The sequence below is a fragment of the Anabrus simplex genome, chromosome 2 (genome assembly GCF_040414725.1).
Source record: "Anabrus simplex isolate iqAnaSimp1 chromosome 2, ASM4041472v1, whole genome shotgun sequence".
NCBI lineage: Eukaryota > Metazoa > Arthropoda > Insecta > Orthoptera > Tettigoniidae > Anabrus > Anabrus simplex.
Genome location: NC_090266.1, coordinates 9,948,374 through 9,971,323, shown reverse-complemented (window position 1 = coordinate 9,971,323; position 22,950 = coordinate 9,948,374). Strand labels below are relative to the sequence as shown.

The 22,950-nt window shown below is 41.5% G+C and overlaps 1 protein-coding gene across 3 annotated transcripts in view; it reads left to right on the top strand.

Moving 5' to 3' along the window:
- The window catches only part of LOC136863899 (mitochondrial potassium channel ATP-binding subunit), a 789,801-nt gene that overhangs the window by 122,984 nt on the left and 643,867 nt on the right, over positions 1-22,950 (top strand). The window contains exons 1-2 of one of the 3 annotated variants that reach the window (XM_068226045.1): positions 9,646-9,930; positions 13,764-13,866. The exons of 1 other annotated variant lie outside the window; for it this stretch is intronic. The gene's annotated coding sequence lies outside the window, so the exon portion shown is untranslated. Of the gene's footprint in view, positions 1-9,645; positions 9,931-13,763; positions 13,867-22,950 lie in introns of those variants that run through there. One more of the 3 variants, XM_068226044.1, reaches the window with a different exon arrangement.

Sequence of the window (22,950 nt, the reverse complement as noted above, 5' to 3'; positions counted from 1 at the left end):
ACATCTCGAGCCTTGACCTGGGTAAAGGATCTCTTCTCTGCCAAAGCTTGCATCTCCTTGATGTCCTGCTCCTGCTGCCACTGCCACTCTGCTAGGGAAATGGCTGCATCATCTTGACCGGCAGTGGATGGTTTACGAATCTCCCAATCCCTAGTGCCGTATAGCTGTCGACCAAGGAACAGCTCCGCAGGGAATAGCCGGTGACGCGGTTGATGCGTCGTCGCAGGGCAAAGAGTGATTCTGGTATCTGACGGTCCGAAGGTCGTTCTTTATCTATCAGGTGGAACCGTAGCAACCTTTTCAGCTCCTGTTTCCGTCGTTCCGTTGGATTGGCCGTTGGGTTGTAGATAGGGGTTGTCCAGTGCTCCACACCTCATTCTGTCATCATTTGCTGCCACTTCCTCGACGTGAACTGTCTCCCGTTGTCCGACAGAATGCACTGCGGTAAAGCGTAGCGGCTGAATACCTCGTCTTGTAGCTCGCCGGTGATGTGCCCCGCTTTGGGCTTTGTGGCTTTAGGTATCGGAAAGGCCACAATACTGGGCGAGTTGGCCGTGCGCGTAGAGGCGCGCGGCTGTGAGCTTGCATCCGGGAGATTGTAGGTTCGCATCCCACTATCGGCAGCCCTGAAAATGGTTTTCGTGATTTCCCATTTTCACACCAGGCAAATGCTGGGGCTGTACCTTAAGGCCACGGCCGCTTCCTTCCAACTCCTAGGCCTTTCCTATCCCATCGTCGCCTTAAGACCTATCTGTGTCGGTGCGACGTAAAGCCCATAGCAAAAAAGCCACAATCCATCTTGTGAAGAGGTCGGTGATTACTCGGAGTTCTATTTTACCTCATGGTGTTCTAGGGTAAGTCCAGGGCTATGACCTCCCACGGGCGTTGTGGCCGTCTTCCTCGCTGACTGGAATCAGCCTTCCTGTTGCTCACCTTGGTACAGGCACAGATGTAGCACCCCTTCACATACTCCAGGATGTCTTTTTGCATGTTGACCCAGAAGAATCTTCGTCGGATAGACTGATAGGTCTCTTCGCCTCCTGGATGTCTGGCTTCAGTGCTGTCGTGGAACTTCGAGGATGTCCGTCGTGTGCTGTCTGGGGATCACCACTACTGCAGATGTGTCGGAGAGGTGCGACCTGTGCATCAAGAGTCCTCCGTCAACTCGGAAGTTGTTGTAGCACATCTTGAATTCCCTCGGCACGATTCGAGTATCGGTGTTCTCTTTCCTAATCCACTGCGTCATGGTCCTACAGGGCTTGTCTTGTTCCCGCCACTCTTTGATTACTCCCAGATCAAGTTCCTTCTTGATGGTCATAAGGACAGTTTCCTTAGGCTCACTGGTGTTTTTATGGGTACTCGCCCTCGACAATGGTGCTCCTAGCTTCAGGTACCATTGCCGGGTACATAGATAAACTGTCTGCTCCTATGTTCATCGGTCCTGGGACGTGACACACATGGAAATCGAATTCTGCCGTTAACAGAGTCCATCTCATCAATTGAGATTTTGAGCCTGGGACCGAGTTCAACCATTCGAGAGTGACGTTGTCGGTGTAGAGCTGGAACGTCCTTCCCTCCAAGTAACCTCTGAATTTGCCCATGGCCCACACCACGGCTAAGGCTTCCTTCTCAGCAGTGCAGTAGCGTTTTTAGGTGGGAGATGGCTTCCTGCTGGCATACTCGATGATATCTCTTCCGCAGTCACTCCTCTCCTGGAATAACACTGCCGCAAAGTCAGAGTCGCTGGCGTCCGTCTGCAGGCACATCTTCCGTTGAGAATCGGGATGGGCTACACCAGGAGCATTGCATATCGCAGACTTAATGTCTTGGAATGCTGCCTCTTCCTTGCTGGTCCATCGGAATGGGCAGTTATGGAGTAGATCGGTGAGTGGTATTGCCTTCTCTTCAAAGTGTGGCACGAAGCTGCTATACCATCCACACAAGCCAAGGAACTGACGTACTTGTCGCTTGGTCCGATGACATTCAGCTTCTTCCGTAGCTCAATTCTTCTCTAGTTGCCTTTCTAAGCCTTCAGATATTAGGACATGGCCAAGATATTCTACGCGGGACTGGGTGAAGTGGCACTTCTCCAGTTGGCACGTGAGTCCATGAATTCTCAGTCGTTCCAGTAGTTTCCTAAGATGTAAAAGGTGTACTTGAAAATACTTGCTGTGAATTAAAATGTCATCGAAGTACACTTGGCAAAAATCTCCAACATATCCTGATAATACCTTATCCATCAGTCCCATGAAGGTGGCAGGAGCTTTCTTCAATCCAAAAGGCATTACTGCAAACTGGTACAATCCTCTCGGTGTCATGAAGGCAGTCAGTGATCTAGAACTTTCTTCGACCTCCACTTGCCAGTGTCCAGAGTCGAGGTCTAGTGTGCTGAAACTCCTAGACGCACTTACTTGTTTCAGCAAGTCTTTCACGTCAGGCATGGGGTAGGCATCACTAACGGTCTTCTCGTTGAACCTGCGGAAGTCCACACACAACGATACTCCCCATTCTTCTTCGGTAGGTCGATAGATGAAGCCCAACAGGATGTAGAGGATTCAATGAGACCTTGCCCTACCATCTCTTGAATATTCTGGATGGCGAAGTTGCGCTTATCCGGCTTGATTGGATATGGACTTTGCCTGATGTGTGAGGAAGTGCTGCATTCAATGGTGTGCGTTACCGTGGTAGTCCGTCCTATTTTATTGGTAATGACTTCCGGAAAATCCTTTAAGATATGTGTCAGCTCCTCTTCTTAACTCAGTCGAAGATGTTTTAACCGGATATGTCCTAGGTTTACGTCGACTTCCGTATCTTTGTGAGTCCGGAGAATTCTATCGTGCCAGGCGACCCTCAGACATCTGCCTTTTCCCAAAAAGACCTCATGAGCTGCATAGTCTAGGATCACCTTGTATTCCACCAGAAAGTCATGACCTAATACGATGTCTTGTATCGGGTTCTGAATCACTGCAACGTCAATTACAATAGGCATGTTCATGCTTTTAGCGGTTAGGTTAGTCTGTCCTTGGATGGAATAGGTTACCCCATCCGCTGCTCCCTCAACCCGTCGGAGATTGTGAGACTTCATAGGCAGAAGTAATCTGGCAACAGTCCTGTTGACGAATGAATGGGTTGCTTGGCTGTCGAATATGGCTGAAAAATTCTCGTTGTCAATCCTTAAGATGATAGCTGGGCAGAGTTGGCTGTTCTACTCACAATCTGTCCAATCCCTCTCCTACTTAACCAGGATTGCTCGTCTGTCAGGTCTTGAGGCGCATTCTTTATCCTGGTCCCATCCTCCCTCAATCCAGAATGGGCCAGACCTTGTTTTCCGACGTCAAGGCTGGGCACTTGTTCTTCAGGTGTCCCGTTCTTCCACACTGGGTAGCACTTCCTAACTGTGCTGGGCTCTTCCCTAGCTTTGCTTTTGTGTTCCCCCTCCAGCTGTGTTATGATTCTGGATAGATTATCAAAGGATCTGTGTTGTAATACTTTCACTAGGGGTCGAATCTTATCGTGGAGTAGCTCTGTGATGTCTGGTAAGATTTTGTTTTTGCTTCCTTCCGGGTTCAGACCCTTGAAGAGTTGGTACTTCTGTCGGACGAATGTGCTAGCTCTCATGCCAGTGGATTGTGCCACAGTCAGTAGCTTCATTTACACGGAGCTCTTCAGTTCTTCACCCCTTCGGAATTAAGCTGAGCTAGGAATTCCCTCTTGAAGTCCGTCCAGTTTAAATTTAGACCCTTCAGTTTATTCCATCAAGTAGCAGCTAGCACCTTTAATCGCAGTGTGATGAGTTGCACGAAGATGTACTCTTGTTGGTTAGTCCTTCCTAACAGACTGACCGATCCCACGATGAAGATAGTCAGGTTCTCTTCCAGTCGCCCGTGGAATTCCGGAAGGCTCTCTATAATCGCCTTCGGGTCTAGGTGTCTTCTATTGCAGGTTTGATTTGACTGGATTAGAGGTGTTCTGTGTGAGTTAATCTATTTTCTACTGCGTGAATGATGATCTCCTTTATATTGTGCACATCTCCCTTGATGGTCGAAATCTGGTTTTCTAACCTTCCTTCAACAGCAGAAATACAGCTCCCGAAATTTCCCTCTGTGTTAGAAATTCTCCCCTCAACTTGTTGCTTATTGCCGAAAATCTGGATTTCCGCTTCCTCCTTGAGGTTCAAGATATCCCCTTCCAGCTGGCTTACTCTACTATCGATCTGGTCAACCTATCCCAGTTTTGACCTGATGTCCGATATCTGCTGCGTTAATCGATTGGTGACGTCACTAATTTTCGATGAAATTTCGTCATTTACGGTTGAACTTTTCTATTCTAGGCCTTGTTCAACTTTGTAAACCTGCCTGTACGCTTTTGTTGTTTGTCCGGTTAAAACTGAGTTAGATTAATTTAGTAAAGTTTTATTTTACCTGGCAAGATTAAGGCCTTCAGGCCTTCTCTTCCATCTAACCCGGAACTGAAATATACATACATTACATTGTATTACTTACAATAACTATATCTAATACAAATTAAATTAATAATAATACAAGAATTGTGAGATTACATTAAGATGAAATAAATCAGATATAATAAAAGGATAAATTCTTAAAACGAATATCCTACCTGTAAAATAAAGGGGCAATACATGAAATTTGATTTTAAAAACAAATCGGATAAGAATTTTAGACTCTCTACCAGGACAGCCATAACAATAGAATGATTGTAAGTAGCAGCATGAAGTTTACAGATGATCCGTTACTGGTGCATAAAAAGTCTCCAAAGTGCCTCCTTGAAAGTGCGAATAGCGCTTAACCTCCTGATACTTTCGGGAAGGAGGTTCCACTCACGGCACGCAATTACGGTGAATGATTTATCATAGATGGCAGTTCTATGGGTAGGTAAAGCAAGGATGGAATTATTAGCAAATCTGGTGTGAAGACTGTGATAAGAGGATAGGTATTTGAAATATGAAGTAAGGTAAAATGGCTGTGAAGAATGGAGGATTTTATGGAGATGGCGTAGGGTATGCACAGTGCGACGGATTTCTAGTTGGGGCCAAGATAGATGGTTATATGAAGGAGTTACGTGGTCATAGTACCGTAGGTTACAGACGTATTTCATACATGCATTTTGACCACGTTGTAATATGCTCAATAACTTGCCCCGAGCGCCTCTATAAATCGCGTCACAATAGTTGAAATGAGGAAAAACCAGAGCTTCTACAAGTATCTTTTTGAGTTTTTCAGGAAATAAGTATTTATACTCGCGCAGCATGTTTAATGCAGAGAATGTTTTCTGGGTGATGTTCGTAATATGCGTTTTCCATGACATGTCATCATCGAAAGTAACGCCTAGGACTGTTACTGATGACATGGATGGTATGTTAGTATTACACAACTTTATAGATGGAATCTCTGGTCGATTGACCTTCGCGAGTAGTTTCGGGTGTTCAAGAATGGTGGCTTGCGTTTTTGCTGGGTTTAACCTAAGACCACATCTCGAAGACCAAGAAGAAAACGATGTTAGATCATGATAGATTTTGTCTATGGCCGAAAATATTAGATTTGAGATGTATGGAGGTGCATTTGTACATCACCAGCATAAATATGGTATTTGCAGTGCGTTAAGTTTTGGGAGACATCATTAATGTAAATAGAAAAAAGAAGGGGTTCTAACACCGACCCTTGGGGCACACCAAACTACACAGACCGCCAAGTTTATTTGCTTATTCTATCTGTAACACACTGCCGACGGCCATACAGATAGGAATGCAACCAAAGGAGGCGCTGTCTGAGAAATGGAGGGAATACAATTTCGAGAGCAAAATGTCATGTCAACAGAGTCAAAAGCTTTGCTCAAGTCTAGGAGTAGTAGAACTGTCACTTCCTTGTTGTCCATAGCTTCTCGGATGTCTTCTGTGACCTTCAGTAGTGCCGTTGTAGTATTGTGTGCTTGACGAAAACCAGATTGTAGTGGATCAAGTAAGTTGTAAGTCGTCATGTAGTATGTTATTTGTCTATGAGCGATGAACTCTAGCGCTTTGGATAAAGCAGGAAGTATGCAGATGGCTCTGTAGTCAGATGGTTCAGAAGGGGAAGCTACTTTTTAGAGGACGTATAATGCTCGCTTTCCATATTTCGGGAAATGTGCTGTCTACAAGGGAAAAGTTAAATGTGTTAATTAGTGCAGGTAATATCACATCCAGAATAATTTTTATTATCTCGATTCTTATACTGTCATTTCCTTTTGCCGTTGATGTTATCCTATATATAGCAAACCTGACTTGTGAGTGGGTTGTTGGACGGAAGTAGAAGTTTTCTCACGGAGCTCGATAGCTGCAGTCGCTTAAGTGCGGCCAGTATCCAGTATTCGGGATATAGTTGGTTCAAACCCCACTGTCGGTAACCCTGAAGATGGTTTTCCGTGGTTTCCCATTTTCACACCAGGAAAATGCTGGGACTGTACCTCAATTAAGGCCACGACCGCTTCCTCCCCACTCCTAGCCCTTTCCTCTCCCATCGTCGCCATAAGACCTATCTGTGTCGGTGCGACGTAAAGCCAATAGCAGACGTTTTGTCTATCTGTTCGCGTCTTTGCATAATTCCCGCCTAGAACTTCCTGTTTCAGGGCTGCATTTAATGTGCAGTTAGATGAAAAATAATCGTTCAGTTTTTCCTAGGGTATGTTTATTTCGTCGTAATCTCGTTCTTTGGTAATTCCAAATCTCTGTATGGATTTCCACAATACAGTTGTTGAAACATTTGGTTGAATTAAACTGTGAGCGTGTCGTAGTTTCGCGTTTCTAATCTGTTGGGTCGTAGCGTTTCTCAGTCTCGTATAGTTTAGTAGATTGTCAGGAGTGCAATGTTTCTTAACTCGTCTATAAGCAGTATCGCGTTCAGCCATTAGTGCTCTAATCTCATCTGAGAGCCAGGGAGCTGGCTTCCGCATAACTCGAGCCTTCTTTTCAGGGGCATGTTTATCGCACAGTTCAGTCATATGTTGATTGAAGAGAGTTAGCTTGTCATTTATGTCTTTAAGGTTAAATATGTCATGCAATGGCACTGCAACTACGTTTATTCTTATCAATTCTTCGTAGATCTCGATATGAAATTATTTTCGGTTTGAACTTAGGACTTTTAATAGAATAGGCCATACATATAGCATCATGTCGCGATATGCCTGGGACACTAATTTGACCGTGATGAAGAACTAATTCAGGTTGGTTAGTGGCAATGAGATCAATTAAAGTGTGTGATGTGTAGCGTTGAGAGGGAGAAACGTTAAATTGCAAGCTTTAAAAGAAGTTAAAAGTTGAGTTGTCTGAGGAGAGTTAGCTTCAAGAAAGTTTATGTTGAAGTCTCCCATTATAATTATATTTGAGTAATCAGTGACTAAATCTTGTATTTGAGCCTCTAGATCGCATAAAAAATCCGCTTTCGGTGGCTTATATACTACACCCAGAAGACTTTTTACTTCACTCACAGTTATTTCCAGGAACATGAACTCAGGTTTTCGCTCGTACGGACCTGGAGACCTACAGATTATTTTAGGGCGTAGGCTGGTTATAACATATGCAGCAGTACCTCCGGAGGGCTTATTTAATCTGTCGGATCTAAGAAATGTATAATCCGCCAGCTGCTGTCTTTCTATTGCGTGGTGTGCTTTTAACCAAAATTCAGAGATTAATATTGCGTGGAAACTGGGAGGCATAAATAGGGTTTTTATTTCGTCCATTCGCGCCTCCGCAAGGAGGCTTTGAGCGTTTATATGGCAAATCTTTAAAGCATTACTGTACGGAGAAAGCTGGTGGTTAATGATGTCCCTTGTCGACTGGGTATGGCAAGACAGCTCAGATGACAATAGGTGTATGTTGCCTGCACAGCTGGTTCCAGCGACATTGGGGGAGGGTGGAGTAAGTGAAAGGTTTTGAGGAATGTTTGCAAGGAAGAGGGGAGCCTGTTCGTTTGTCTCAAGTTCGTTATCAGGGGACTGTAACTTACGTTGTTCTCAGTTATGTTGGAGATGATTATGACAATAATGGGAATATAAATAACAATTTACAGCGATCAGTACGATAATGGCAATGGGTCAGTAATGTAAGTGGAAATAAACACTACTAAAGTAAGGCACTGAACCAAGTCTACTGCTACTAACACCAATCCACCACTACGGCAAGCAAAAGTAAACTATATTACTAATTACGTTCTAATAGAGAGTTAAAGTTAAAAATTACGGTATACTACAAGGATAACTCTAAAATTAAACTACAATAGACAGTTACAAAATGTTGTGACCTTTTCTCCCGTATACCGTATCACTTTAGTTCATTTAACTGTTCCATAGTGCACACTTTATACTTATTTGATCCTATTTTTATATTAGTCCACCAATGCTCCATACCTTGCGTACACCAAACCTCGAAATTGCCTTGTTGCAGTCAGATCCTCTCTTATTGTGACCGCCGTTCCCTTAAGTCCTCTTTTCTTGTGGAAGATTTCACTCCGCTTACGGTAGGAAACAAATTTCACTATCAGCGGTCGTGGCTTCGCGCCCAGTCGTCTTCCAATGCGATGGCTCCTTCTTATTGCAGTGACATCGGGATCTTCCCCTTCCTTTTCCGGTATTGCTCCAGTTCATCTTGCTTGTTTTTTAAGTCACTTTTCATTTTCGCAAGTTCCCTGAAGCTGATCTTGTAATAGTTTGACAGTTTCCTTGTATTCCGCTCTTAGTTCCTGGAGCTGTTACTTTACGGCTAGGGCCTGCTTAACGAGATGTGGCGGGCAGGCTTGGGGGAAGCTTCTTAGGAACCATTATGAACACTGATAGTTTACTTAAGTTAATGGCACACGTTGAACTTCAGCACGAATGTAATAACGTCTTTATTACTTCAAGCATGTTCAACTTCAGCACGAATCTAATAACCTATTTCTCACTTAAAGCACTATATCACCTGCGATTTACAATTTTTGCGAGAGAAAGTTTGCGTGCGACTAGGAGCTAGCGGCCATCTTGTGAAGTCACTTGAGATATTTTGTCTGAAATTTTGTCATTTACTTTTGAAATTTGATCCGCAAGTTTGTCATTCTGTTCCGTTAAGGTGGAATTAATTCCTGAATCAATGTCTGAGATTTTATCGTTGAGTGCCCTGCATCATGGTCATTAAGTTACAACATATTTTGGGAATATTTACCTCATCTTCTGATGTTTCGTCGGGATCTTCGTCGACTTCGATGGAGAACTTTTTGCGATCTTCTCATTTTTCTGCGAGATCTTCCTGTAACCGCGTTTGGAGCGATTTTTTCTTCCCTTTCGTCAGAAGATTTCTCTTGGTGAGTTCGTCTTTGAGCTGTTTCACCGACATTCTTTCTAGAATCACTTTCATTTTGATTATTTTGCACTTACACTCGTATTTACTCACCAATGTTTACGTCCTGTCCTATTGTCGCACAATGACGCACGCAAAATACAGCCAACTTCTGTACTCGGATTTATTTACAATTATTTACAAATTAAATGCACATGACCTTAATCACTGTATCACAAACAAAACACTTCACTCCGAGAACATCAACAAGCCGCCGTTTTTAACAATTGCCTATCACAACACCAAGAGATTGTAACCTAAAAACAGTTGAAACAGTTGATTACCTACTGCCCACATCGGCATGTCAGCCTAACCACAACATGTGTTCACCAGTGAAACTCTTACTAAACAATAACTCGTCTCTACCATCAAGACCACCTCTTTATATTGGTGCCTGGCCAGGCTTCTAGAAAGATACGTTACAAAAATACCTTCTCATAAATTCTCGAGTGTCTAACAACATGGTTATAATGTACAGAATATTCTACCATCATCTCGTCTGATCTAGACCCATTCTGGATGTTACAGTGTGTTTCACAATTCTGTAGCAGATTACTCATCATATACAGGTAATAATAAATTCTATAATATTAATTTACGAGTATTTAGATTAACTGAACTCATATAAATGTCTATATACAGTGCATGTTTCATAACATCAAATCAAAATCAAAATCTCTTTATTTGCAAATGAGGTGTCTACCTCAGTGGCAAATGGTACACTAAAATACATTATTGTCAAGCACTAAATTTTAAATTAAGAAGAGAAGAAAAACAATGTTTGTAGAATACAATAATATACAATTTATACTAACAATTTTTTTCTATTAAACAAACAGATCATCCTTAATAAATTTATATTGTTTACAAAATTCTACTTATAATATCTCCTATAGTTACATAGTCAACTCATATACCGTATGTGGAATTACTTCAAATAATACTATGGAACTGGTATAAGATTAAAATTTACATTGCATTAATTTACTTTCTTTTTTTACCCATTTTGGAATCTAAGTAGCATAACGACCTGCTGCGTCTTAACCAGAGCCCCCTTTTGCCACCACTTTTCAGAGTTCCTGAAGGGCCTTCACAGCTACCGTAGCGGTCCCAGGGCCCTCAATGTCCCCACTGTACTTCAACCCTACAGGCAGTCCCCTACTTTGGCTGTCCAAACTCCATGGACCAGGGGATGGAATTATTTTTTTAACACATTTTTTATTTACAATAGGTTGCACTGGTCGAATGCCCTCTAACACTTCATTTATTTTCTCTGTTGCTGTTTATTCTCTTCTTGAATATCTGTACAGATCTTGGAAAAGGATCAAACACTACCCCTGGTAAACTGTTCCACTCCTTCATGCCCTTCCCAATGAATGAAAATTTACCCCAGTCTCTTCTGCTAAAATTCCTTTTAATTTTATACTTGTGGTCACTTCTGCCAATATAATTATTTTCCAACTGAAGCCTCTCACGGATTTCTCCCCATGCTTCTTCTCCTGTATAGGCTCTATATAATCCTATAAGTCTAGTTTTCTCCCTTCTCTTACTTAAAGTTTCCCACCCAAGTTCGTCTAACATTTCTGATACACTACTGTTTCTCCTGAAATCCCCTGTTACAAATCTTGCTGCTTTCCTCTGCACACTATCTATTTCTTTTATTAGGTATTCTTGGTGAGGATCCCAAACACTGTTTGCATATTCCAATAATGGATGAACCATACTTAACACGTTGAGTGCCGAGCCGATTGTAGCACACTATTCCACTGGTGCCAGGCATGTTTTTGAATTGCATTCCGCTGGTGCCAAAGCAATTGTACGCGTTGTAGACTGTTTATATAATCTTGGGATGTATTTATATGATGTACTAAGTAAATTTTATCTCACCATAACATGGTCATGCGTGACGCCATATGGTGTCACATCAATTTTTAGGAAAGATAAAATATAGCGTGACGCCATATGGTGTCACAGAATTTTTTGACATGGAATGTTCAATACGAATTTCCAATACGGGATATTTATTTCCTAATTCAAATTAACGCAATATTTATGAAAACCTAGTAAAATGCAAAACAAGTACTTATATTGCATTACATATTGTTGTGAACAGTTTTCTGATAACTCTAAACAATGAAAATATGCGTCTCGGCATGCCCGAGTTCTTGTTACTCGTTGTAATTTTTCAAACCTTACTGGCATCGTTGTTCAAACATCGTCCTTTGTACACTTGTTTCATGTGCTGTTTTCATATTTACGTTTTGCACATCTGATCGGGAAGTTAAGGGAAACGCGCTAACTGTACGCTACCTGGCTGCTGGCGCAGCTCGACGCAGCCCGGTTGGTTCACGTCCGATGCTTCGCTCCTCCCTATTTCTCCGCCACACCCCGATACTCCCGTGGTACTTCTAATTTTATGACTATTTATTTGCTCAATTTTGGCGTTTAAACTTGCGCTGGGTACATGCAGTTTTCACCTTGGCATTCTACTGCCTCCCACGAATATTCCTACCAAATTTCAACCGAATCCGAGTGTAACACATGTATGTGTTCCCTCGTAAGATTATTACCAATATCTTCCATTTTTTTATATTTTTGCACAACTATATAAACTGAGTGATAATACGTACGTAAACGAGGAATAAACAAAGCCTGGCGCGCTTTCACCTGTGACAAAGACCACTGGCCAGTCAGTGGCTTCGGAAGAATACTGTGGCGCCACATGGTGGCATACAGTAAAAATACATAGCTGGAGTAGACCCTGAAGTTCACCCTTCACGTAGTACCAATTTTACACGCATAGATGTCACAGCTGATTATCTACGGCGCATCGCCTGAAACTCAACTATGCCGCCATATGGCGTCACGCCAACTCAAATTTGTAGACCACCGTGACGCCGTATGGCGGCACGTGGCACCCAACGTGTTAAGTAACTTTTTTCTTTTAATTCTTTGTTGCATCCTTTAAGTAGCCTCATTATGACATGTAATGATCTGTATGCTTTCCCAACAATGTCATCCACATGACCGTTCCAGTGCAAATTACTTTCAAATCTCACACCCAAGTATTTGCACTTGACATCTTTGGGGATAACTACCTCATCCAAAGTATATTCAAATTCTGTTTTAAAGCTCCTGTTTGTAAATGTTGTAACAGTTGATTTGCCTCCATTAACCTTCATATTATTTTCTTCAACCCACTGTTGGATACTTTCAAGGTCCCTTTGTAATTCTGAACAATCCTCAATGTTATTTATTTCCCTATAAACAATTATATCATCTGCATACAATCTTATTTTTGATGTTATATTGTTCCCTAAATCATTTGTGTATATTAAGAAAAGTAACGGACCGATTATACTACCCTGTGCGATTCCCTTCCAAACTTTCTCTTCCTGTGATATATTATTTCCTACTTTGACTTTCTGAACCCTTGAATTTAGAAATGTTCTTATCCAACGTATAACCCTTACGTCCAATCCTATTCCCTCCAATTTCTTTAATAATGTTCCATGTTCCACTCTATCAAAGGCTTTGGAAAGATCTGTGGCTATGCAATCTAACTGGCCTCCTGAATCCAACTAATCTGATATGTTCTGCTGAAATCCCACCAGTTGTGCCTCACAAGAAAATTTCTTTCTAAATCCATACTGGCTCCTCATGAACCAATTTTTATCATCACATATCCCTCTGATGTACTTTGCTATTAAACTCTCCAGTATTTTACAAACTATACTGGTCAGGCTGATTGGTCTGTAGTTCTCTGGTTTCCTTTTATCACCCTTTCCTTAATAAATTGGTATTATTATAAATTCCTTCCATTCTTTTGGTATTACACTATTATTTATGACATAGTCAAAGAGGAATTTTAAATAAGGCACTATTTACCACCCCATTGTTTTTAATACCTCCCCAGTAATTTGATCACTTCCTGCTGCTTTTCCTTGCTGAAGCAGTTGGATTTCTCTGAAAATATCTTCATTTGTGAATGAGAAGCTTCTTGTTTCACTCTGTCTCTCTCCCTCTCTATCTTCTGTTTCGGTTTCCAACCCCTGATAATCTTCTACTGAATCTCTGAATTCCCTACTAAATACACTTGCTTTCTCAGTATCTGTTGAATAGTGTTCACCCCCTTCTCCCACCATTGTAGGATTCCTTTTCCTTTTTGATTCCTAATATATGAATACATCTTTTTCCATTTCCCTTTGTGGTATTCCATTCATATATTTCTCTTTTGCTTCCTTTTTCACTCTATTCAGTTCCCTCATTAGCTGTTTTCTAGTTTCTCTATTCTCCCTACCCTCTTTGATTTCCCTGTTTACTATTCTACATTTTCTTTTTAATTTCCTTATTTCCCTTGTATAATAAACAGGGTCTGAGGTCATTTTACCCTTCTTAACAGGTACAAATCTCTTCTCTCGTTCCCAAATGATTGCTTTAAATTCAGCCCAAATTGTATCTACATTACTCCCTTCACTTATCCAACAACTGAAATGTGATTTAAGGTAAGTCCCAAATTCATCAACTTTAGTTTTTGTGTATAATTTGTTGTCTTGTGTGACCCTCTTATTAAGCATTTTTGGTACAAGTCCTACATCCATTATTACAGCCTTATGGTCACGTATTCCTTCAATTACCACAGTTTTATCAACAATTTCCCATGGTTTAACCAAGAATACATCTAGCAAGTTGTTGAGATGAGTCGGTTCTTGTAATAGTTGTGTAAATCCTCCCTCCCAAATTAACTTATAACATAACCTCAAAACACTGCAATCTTTCGACTACATAAATAATAATAATAATAATAATAATAATAATAATAATAATAATAATAATAATTGGATGTAAACACTTCATAGCCATACATTACAAATAATAATAATAATAATAATAATAATAATAATAATAATAATAATAATAATAATAATAATAATAATAATAATAATAATAATAATAATTCGAGCTCGAGCCTGGCATTATTTACCTATGGGTGAGAGAATATTGTTTTCAGGTTATGTCAGTTTTCACACTTGTGTGAATCTAAGCCATGCGGTGATCATAAAGGCTTCCGTGCTGTTCATATATGCATTTGAGTTCATGATGGACCTAAGTTTCTGCTGATGGGAGCGTTCCAGCTTCTCTATGTCATGGCAGTAAAGTGTCCAGGTTTCACATCCATATAGTAATGTTATGACTACAGCTCGGTGCACCATGAGTTTGGTATATATTTTGAGATCCTTATTCGAGAAAACTTTGGGAGAGGCAGCCGTAAGCAGAGAGTATTCTATTTTCTTCACCCTTTTTTGAGTTGCAGCATATAGCTAGAATACTACCAAGGTAGATTAATTGGTCTACCTGCTCAAGAGGTGGTCCTGCTGTGGTGACATAAAACACCATTAGTAATCGTATATGGTTTTACAATTTTTCCCAGAATTATAATTTGTTCAATAATGAGTTTAATTTCTGCATTGGCGTGTTGAAGTTTGCTAAGGTCTTGATAGAGGATAGGAGAATCTGAGAGAATAGCACCAGCACAACCAGAAGTACGATTACACAATTTAGGCAGGTTAGGAATTTTAACATTTTAGGTACGTTCTTGCACTTTAACAACAATAAAGGTGTTTTAATTTACTCCACCTATTCAATACTTTTATTTCCACTTATAGTGGTTACATAAATAGACTCACAGTTAAATGGTTGTCTATTTATGTAACCACTATAAGTGGAAATAAAAGTATTGAATAGGTGGATTAAATTAAAACACCTTTATTGTTGTTAAACTGTAAATTTTCAATACGGACCAAAAATGAGATTTATAACATGTAATATTCTTGCACTTTGGCAAACATTCTACTCAAACTGTCGGCCACAACACTTTTTGATCCACGAATGTGTCCTGAGTTCAAAATGAAATCTGAGATTTAATTGCCCAACAGTTTAATCTCCCAGCTCAAAGCTTGGTTTCATTTTCCAGAAGGAAAGGTTTTCGAGGGAAAAGTTTACGGCTAGACATTCCAGTTCAACTAACGCAACTCGTATGTTATATCAAAAGTTGAGTTCCCAGAAGGAGATCATAATTTAATTTCTTTGATTAGGCCTTTTCAATTATGAAACAACCAGCGTTTTACCAGAGCATAACGTATTCTACAGTGTGTCTTCCTGATTCAAATTCCTGCAAGAAAACACCTGCAGCAGCAGAGTTAGAATTGTCAGTTTGCACAACGATAGGTTTCAAAAAATCAGAAATGGCTGAAACAGGTACATTAAATTATGCTAATTTCAATTGATCGAAAGCTTCTTGCTGAGGTTGCCCCCGAACAAATTTAGTGTCCTTGCGACGTGAATTTAATGGGGATGCTATTTAGGCAAAGTTAGGAATAAACTTTTGGGACCGGGCGAGTTGGCCGTGCGGTTAGGAGCGCGCAGTTGTGAGCTCGCAGCCGGGAGATATTGGGTTGGAACCCCACTGTCGGCAGCCCTGAAGATGGTTTTTCCGTGGTTTCCCATTTTCACACCAGGTAAATGCTGGAGCTGTACCTTAATTGAGGCCACGGCCGCTTCCTTCCCATTCCTAGGCCTTTCCTGTCCCATCGTCGCCATAAGACCTATCTGTGTCGGTGCGACGTAAAACAGCTAGCAAAAAAAAAGTTTTGGAAAAAGTTGGCCATGCCAACAAATCTAGGAATTTCCTTTTTTTCCTTAGGGGTTTTGAAATCTAAAGTAGTCAGGGTATGAGATTCATTGCTACCAATACCATTGAATGAAACATTATGTCGTAGGGAGGACATCTGGGGCTTAGGAGAAGAAACCTAGGTAACATCATGGTGAGAATAGCACCTTTTCAATGGTTTAAAAACCATGAAAGTTTTACTGAAAACAAGATCATCCAGATAGTGATGGACAAACTTAAACTTTACATCAGAAAGAACTGAGTCAAGCAACCTCGAGATGAAGGAAGGATAGGCACATGGTTAAATTAAAATAGATTCCAATCTGTAGTAAATGCTGTGGGATGCTTTACCTCCCCAGCAATATATGCTTGGTTCAGATATAATGTCGAAAGAACTTTGCTCGATTGAACCATGGAAAACAGGTGTGAAGGGCAGGAAGAGCCACCTCAGATGTGGAAAGTTCGATCATACCATCTTTACGCATATCCTCTGTCAATGGTTTCAAAATGTTCGTATGAGGTAGAACTAGACAGCATTGAGGGGATCTTACAGAGATATGTCAGTTTGTGTCAATTAATGAAAATTTCAGAGAATTGATATCTGATCTGATTGGCTTGCTTTTCAGAAGGGTGGCTCAAATCTGTCAAATCTGCGCCACTCTGCGTTCACTATGCCCACCGTGTGGGTAACTTCAGGTATGCACCATAGCGCATTACGCTCAAATTACGGAGATGCCGTCTCCTCTTGGAGGATGTTGAGTACCGAGAAGGCGAGATACTTCTAGTGGAGAGCCACCGCCTCCAGAAGGATCCCTAACCACAATTCAGGTAGTTAGGCGATCGCTTGAAAGTAAATCAAGCATATTTGAGCCGTATCCTAATTCCAGTAACGTGATGCGAAGGCAAATCAATGCAAATAACCTCAAGCTTGGAACAGAGTTAAGTCCAATTATGTGACATGAGAGTATGTCGAACTCAGGACCCACGGCACCATGGACCACCATGCGGTCAGTTACGTAATGATACCATTACGGCAGTGGCGTATCCTGGAATCTCCACTGAGGCATGCAACTAGTAACCATGCAGTTAACACAATGTATTAAGTAAATTTCAATTCTACTCACCCTAATTACATGTAAGTGAACTCGAGCCAAACAGTTTTACTGTAAGTTCCTGGATTGAACGTGCGTACACAGATCTTGTTTTCTATTTTTAAATTTACGAGAGTCCGCCTCTGTGGTGTAGTGGTTAGTGTGATTAGCTGCCACCCCCGGAGGTCCGGGTTCGATTCCCGGCTCTGCCATGAAATTTGAAAAGTGGTACGAGGGCTGGAACGGGGTTCACCCAGCCTCGGGAGGTCAACTGAGTAGAGGTGGGTTCGATGCCCACCTCAGCCATTCTGGAAGTGGTTTTCCGTGTTTTCCCACTTCTCCAGGCAAATGCCGGGATGGTACCTAACTTCAGGCCACGGCCGTTTCCTTCCCTCTTCCTTATCTATCCCTTCCAATATTCCCATCCCCCGCAAGGCCCCTGTTCAGCATAGCAGGTGAGGCCGCCTGGGCGAGGTACTGGTCATCCTCCCCAGTTTTGTCCCCAACGCAGAGTCTGAAGCTCCAGGACACTGCCCTTGAGGCGATACAGGTGGGATCCCTCGCTGAGTCCAAAAAGCCGAGGGAAAAGCCAACCCTGGAGGGTAAGCAGATTAAGAAGGAGGAGAAGAAGAGGAATTTTTTTTGCTACGGGCTTTACGTCGCACCGACACAGATAGGTCTTATGGCGACGATGGGATAGGAAAGGCCTAGGAGTTGGAAGGAAGCGGCCGTGGCCTTAATTAAGGTACAGCCCCAGCATTTGCCTGGTCTGAAAATGGGAAACCACGGAAAACCATCTTCAGTGGGATTCGAACCTACTATCTCCCGGATGCAAGCTCACAGCCGCGCGCCTCTACACGCACGGCCAACTCGCCCGGTAAAGAAGATATATACGAGGGAAGGTAGAGGTCTCCCGGCTTGAACTATTTGAATCTTTTCATCAAACGAACGGCCAGTAAACTGATTTACAATTATATCCGTTTTAGACTCATCCATCGTTAATACCACAATAAGCGCAAAATATAATAAAAGACCGAAAACGACGAATAGCACAGGAACAGCACACACAGAATGAACTCGCTAATCAGCAAAACACACAATGAATTAACTCACTAGTTAGCCACAACTGAAGCACTGGAGGAAAGTCACCTTAGTGGCATTGGTCAGTTTCGTCACGTTGGGTTCTCGCTGGGGGATAATCTGTGGGTCCCGTTCGCTGTAAACATGTCGACTTTCTCCAAGTTGCTAACAGATGGCAGAGGGTAGCACGGGTATGGGGTGACAAATTCTGACCAAGTTTCAATTGCAGCGACATCGTTCGGAGGGTTTCAGAACTACGTCTGCCACCGAATGCAATTTTAAGATTGAATGCCTTGCATCCTTAACTCCGCCATGCTAGAGAGGAGTAGACGGCGAGACTACACCAGCACCACACGTAGTCAAGCAACGGAACTAGTACAGTTGCGCGGACCTTTTGAACTTCTGAGAGATGAAATCGTTAATATTTGACTTAAAACAACCTAAAATCGTACATCAGACAGTTCTTTGTGTTATCATAACGCATGCAGTGAATGCCTTGCATTCAAGGAGAATACGCCCCTGCATTACGGGTATCTGAAAACCACTCAGGGATAAACAGTGACACCTCGTCATGCTAGCACCTAAGTGTTACACATATGTAACAAAGGCATAAGACAAAGTTATGTCAGCACCAGATAATAAAAGATGTTGCATTTGACTCACAGGCCAGCACGGGCCAAGCATGCACGATGTCCAACAAATGGTCAGAGACAGCGAGCTTCGTATTGATAAGGCACTAGTAGCTGTGTGCGGAACACCGTTAGACTTAAAGATAACCCATACGACAACATGCCATGTGCATACTTTGCAGATAAGGGTGAAGTACAGCTGTACGCTGTACATTGAAATTAATCACATGTGTCCAATTAAACTGGTTATCTGAATTATATATTCTGGCTTGTAAGAACTTACAAAGGGCACAGGTTTGTGCACTAATATCGAGAAGGAAATCGTATACAAGGGGTGGGGGTGTATGTGTCTGTTGGGTCTTCAGTCCGAAGGCTGGTTGGATGCTCAACAGGTCCGCTATTAGCTATCATAGATGGTGGAGGTGTCACTGAAGGGGCGTACCAGGGAATGAAGAGTGAGATAGTTTCCCGTTGTTTTCCTCATTTCTGAATAACGGACAGAACAAAAGAGGTCTAATAAACGTAGTAGTAGGTACTGTAGCTAAGACACTGTTTGGTACACTTGATCAAGGGGATGATGATTTTTATCAAGTTAAAATTAGTGAATGAGAGCAAGAGCATGTTATCCTTAATTAATTTAATGGTCTATTAATAACACTCTATATGATATTACCGCGAATGAGATAAAATTGCGTGAAAATTTTGAGCAGCTTAAACAGTACATGAAGAATGAAAATTCGCAAATTTCGGAGGCATTCCAACAGACGGAAATGCAGATAACATTAGATAAGCACTTCATTGAGTTACAAGGTATTTTACTCCAGCTGCATGAACATTATCAGGTAGTCTTGGATAGCATAATGAATGCACGATTAGTACAGATCCTTAGTCCTGATGATATAGTAAAGGCCTATAAAAAGTCACAGGGAGATTTTCCTAAAGGTTATGATCTGCCGGTGGAAATACGAGAAAGTTATGGGTACCTCTCATATCATATCTCGTCAGTAAGTGTTTACCTGACGAAAGACACATTGCTGTATATACTAAGACTCCCATTGACAAGTTGAATTAAATATTCATTGTATAAATGTGTCTCCTTCCCCACCATAATAAAGGACAATCCCAACCACTTTGTAAACCTACAGGAAGAGAAGGAGTATGTAATACTATATAAGGAGAAACAGACGCATGCACAGTTAGGTGAAGGACAGCTACAACAATGTAAGTTAATAGACAGTAATCAGAGGCTATGTAAATTTAATTTTCCATTAAGGAATACAGCAGCACAAATAAATTGTTTAGTTTGTCTGTTAACACGTATAAGTCACATACCAGAAAATTGTGAAAAGAGACCGTTACCAATTTTTGAACTGACCTGAATACCCGTAAATGATAAGTTATTTAGCACCTAAGGAAATAAAAGTAACGTGTGTGTGTGTGTGTGTGTGTGTGCAAGATACCACTAGTGACATAAAATTACAAGTTATAGGCATAATAAGTTTTATGGATTTGCGTACTGTATATGCTGTAGATAGTAAAATTCAAGGTTTGGGATCAGTGAATTCTGCTATGAAAAAGGACATAATTCCTGAAATTACTCTAGAATATGATTGCTGTGAAACCAGTTACATTGATGTGAAATAAAGCCAGATCCCTGAATTAAATAGAGTGACTGTAGGGAATTTATTAAATCATATTGTGATCTTAAGTGGGCCAGTCACAAGCCTGAAGAAGTGGAACAATTAGTGCAACAGCAAGAAACTGAATTTAAGCACAAGATGACTTACCAGTATATAAGTGTATATCAAATAATAACTGTGAGTGTTTTAGTGATAATGAATGTATTATTGTGTTTTAGCTGTAATTGTTGTAGGATGTGTAAGTACACTCCTAAATGCATTGATGATTATAAGAAGCGCTGTCAAAATCTCTGTATATATCGGAATGTAATTACTGACAACAGTAAGGCAAGAGTCTCAGATGAGGACGTTACCGTCTACTTTCAGCAATCCAGACAAGGTGGAAGGGCTCCCAATGAGTAAGGATTGTTGCCAGAGTTAGAATTAGTAGGGCCGTCTGGGATAAGGACGATTGCAGGTGAGAATTTGGCACAGTGTAGTCCTGTAAGTAGGAATACAGCTTCTGAAAGACTATAGACTGTCATGTTGAAATGGTAGCGAAATGAATGCAAAGGATGTCTAGCACTCATTTCTCCCTAGTGGAGGGAGGTGTCGTGTCCTCTCCGGGATACGAACTCAGGACGGCAATTCCCTCCGAGGATCGAACTCTATGGGGAGTAGGAGGAATTGTTGTGACCTGACATATTAAGGTTAACCGGCATAAGTAGCTGGGACTCAGTACTTAGAACACAAGCAGGGTTAAATAGGGTAAGATGAAATTCTAATATATAATTCATATAATTGTTACTTGTGCATGAAAGAGTGTAGCAATCTTTTTTTTTGCTAGTTGCTTTACGACACAGATTGGTCTTATGGCGACGATGGGACAGGGAAGGGCTAGGAGTGGGAAGGAAGCGGCCGTGGCCTTCATTAAGGTACAGTCCCAGCATTTGCCTGGTGTGGAAATGGGAAACCATGGAAAACCATCTTAAGGGCTGCCGACAGTTGGGTTCGAACCTACTATCTTCCGAATACTGGATACTGGCCGCACTTAAGCGACTGCAGCCATAAGCAATCTTGAGACAGAAGTCAGTCACGAGCTTCGGGAACATCGTGTGGGGCACTTCAGCCTTGGGGCCTTCTATTAGAAATACGCGGAGCATTTGTGAGGCTAATCCTTTACAAACCATTATTCTCGTCGTTATTCCGTATTGAAAATAGCTAATCACTTAAGTTCACACAAGGGGTAATTTATAATACCACCTATTCGGTACAATTTATTCCACTACTGTGTGGTCAAATACACATCGAAATTACCAGAATTTTAAAGGTACATGTTTCGCCCACTTTTTCTTGGGCACCATCAGCCTCGTTCAATCATAAATCGCACACTGGTCTAAGGAATCTTAACAAATTAACACTTAATGGTATTGATACTGCGGTTACATAATAATTACAGCAAAAAATTTTGAATAAAATATGTATACATACTAAAATCATTTACTTACTTACTCCTTGATGCTACGGTGCTTGCAGAACCTTGGTCTCCGCAACAGTCTTCTTCGATTACCTTGGTCCTCCATCTCCGGACTCCCATGGTACGTAGATCAGCCTCCACCTCTGCTATCCATCGCTTTTTTGGTCTACCTCTACATCGTCTTCCACCTGGACGCCCCTCCAGCACTTTCTTGTAGTCTCCATTCGATGGACATGTCCTAGCCAACGCACTCTAGCAGTCTTCATCAAAGATACTATATCCTGCTCTTGGTACAGGACTCTAAGCTCCTGATTAGATCTAATACACCATCCCAGTTCAGTTTTAACTGGCCCAAAAATCTTCCTCAATACCTTTCTTTCCCATGTCATTAATCTATATTCTTCTGTTTTATTTAATACCCCACCGGGCGAGTTGGCCGTGCGCGTAGAGGCGCGCGGCTGTGAGCTTGCATCCGGGAGATAGTAGGTTCGAATCCCACTATCGGCAGCCCTGAAAATGGTTTTCCGTGGTTTCCCATTTTCACACCAGGCAAATGCTGGGGATGTACCTTAATTAAGGCCACGGCCGCTTCCTTCCAACTCCTAGGCCTTTCCTATCCCATCGTCGCCATAAGACCTATCTGTGTCGGTGCGACGTAAAGCCCCTAGCAAAAAAATAAAAAAAAAATAAAAAAATAAAAAATAAAAAAAATTAATACCCAGGTCTCAGCTCCATATGTAACCACTGGTCTAATGACAGTCTTATAAATGGTCAACTTAGCTTTCCTGGATATTTGTTTATTTCTTAATGTTGGAATTAAGGCAGCATAGCATCGATTTCCTGCAGCCAATCTAGAGTTTATTTCCTTTTATGTTTCATTTTGTGAAGTAATCAGAGAGCCTAGATATCTAAATGCCTGTACCCCTTCAAAACACTTTTCTCCACACCTAAGTGCATTTGGAGGTTGACTAGATCTGGAACTCACTAGGAACTTAGTTTTGTTGTTATTCACTACCAGTCCAA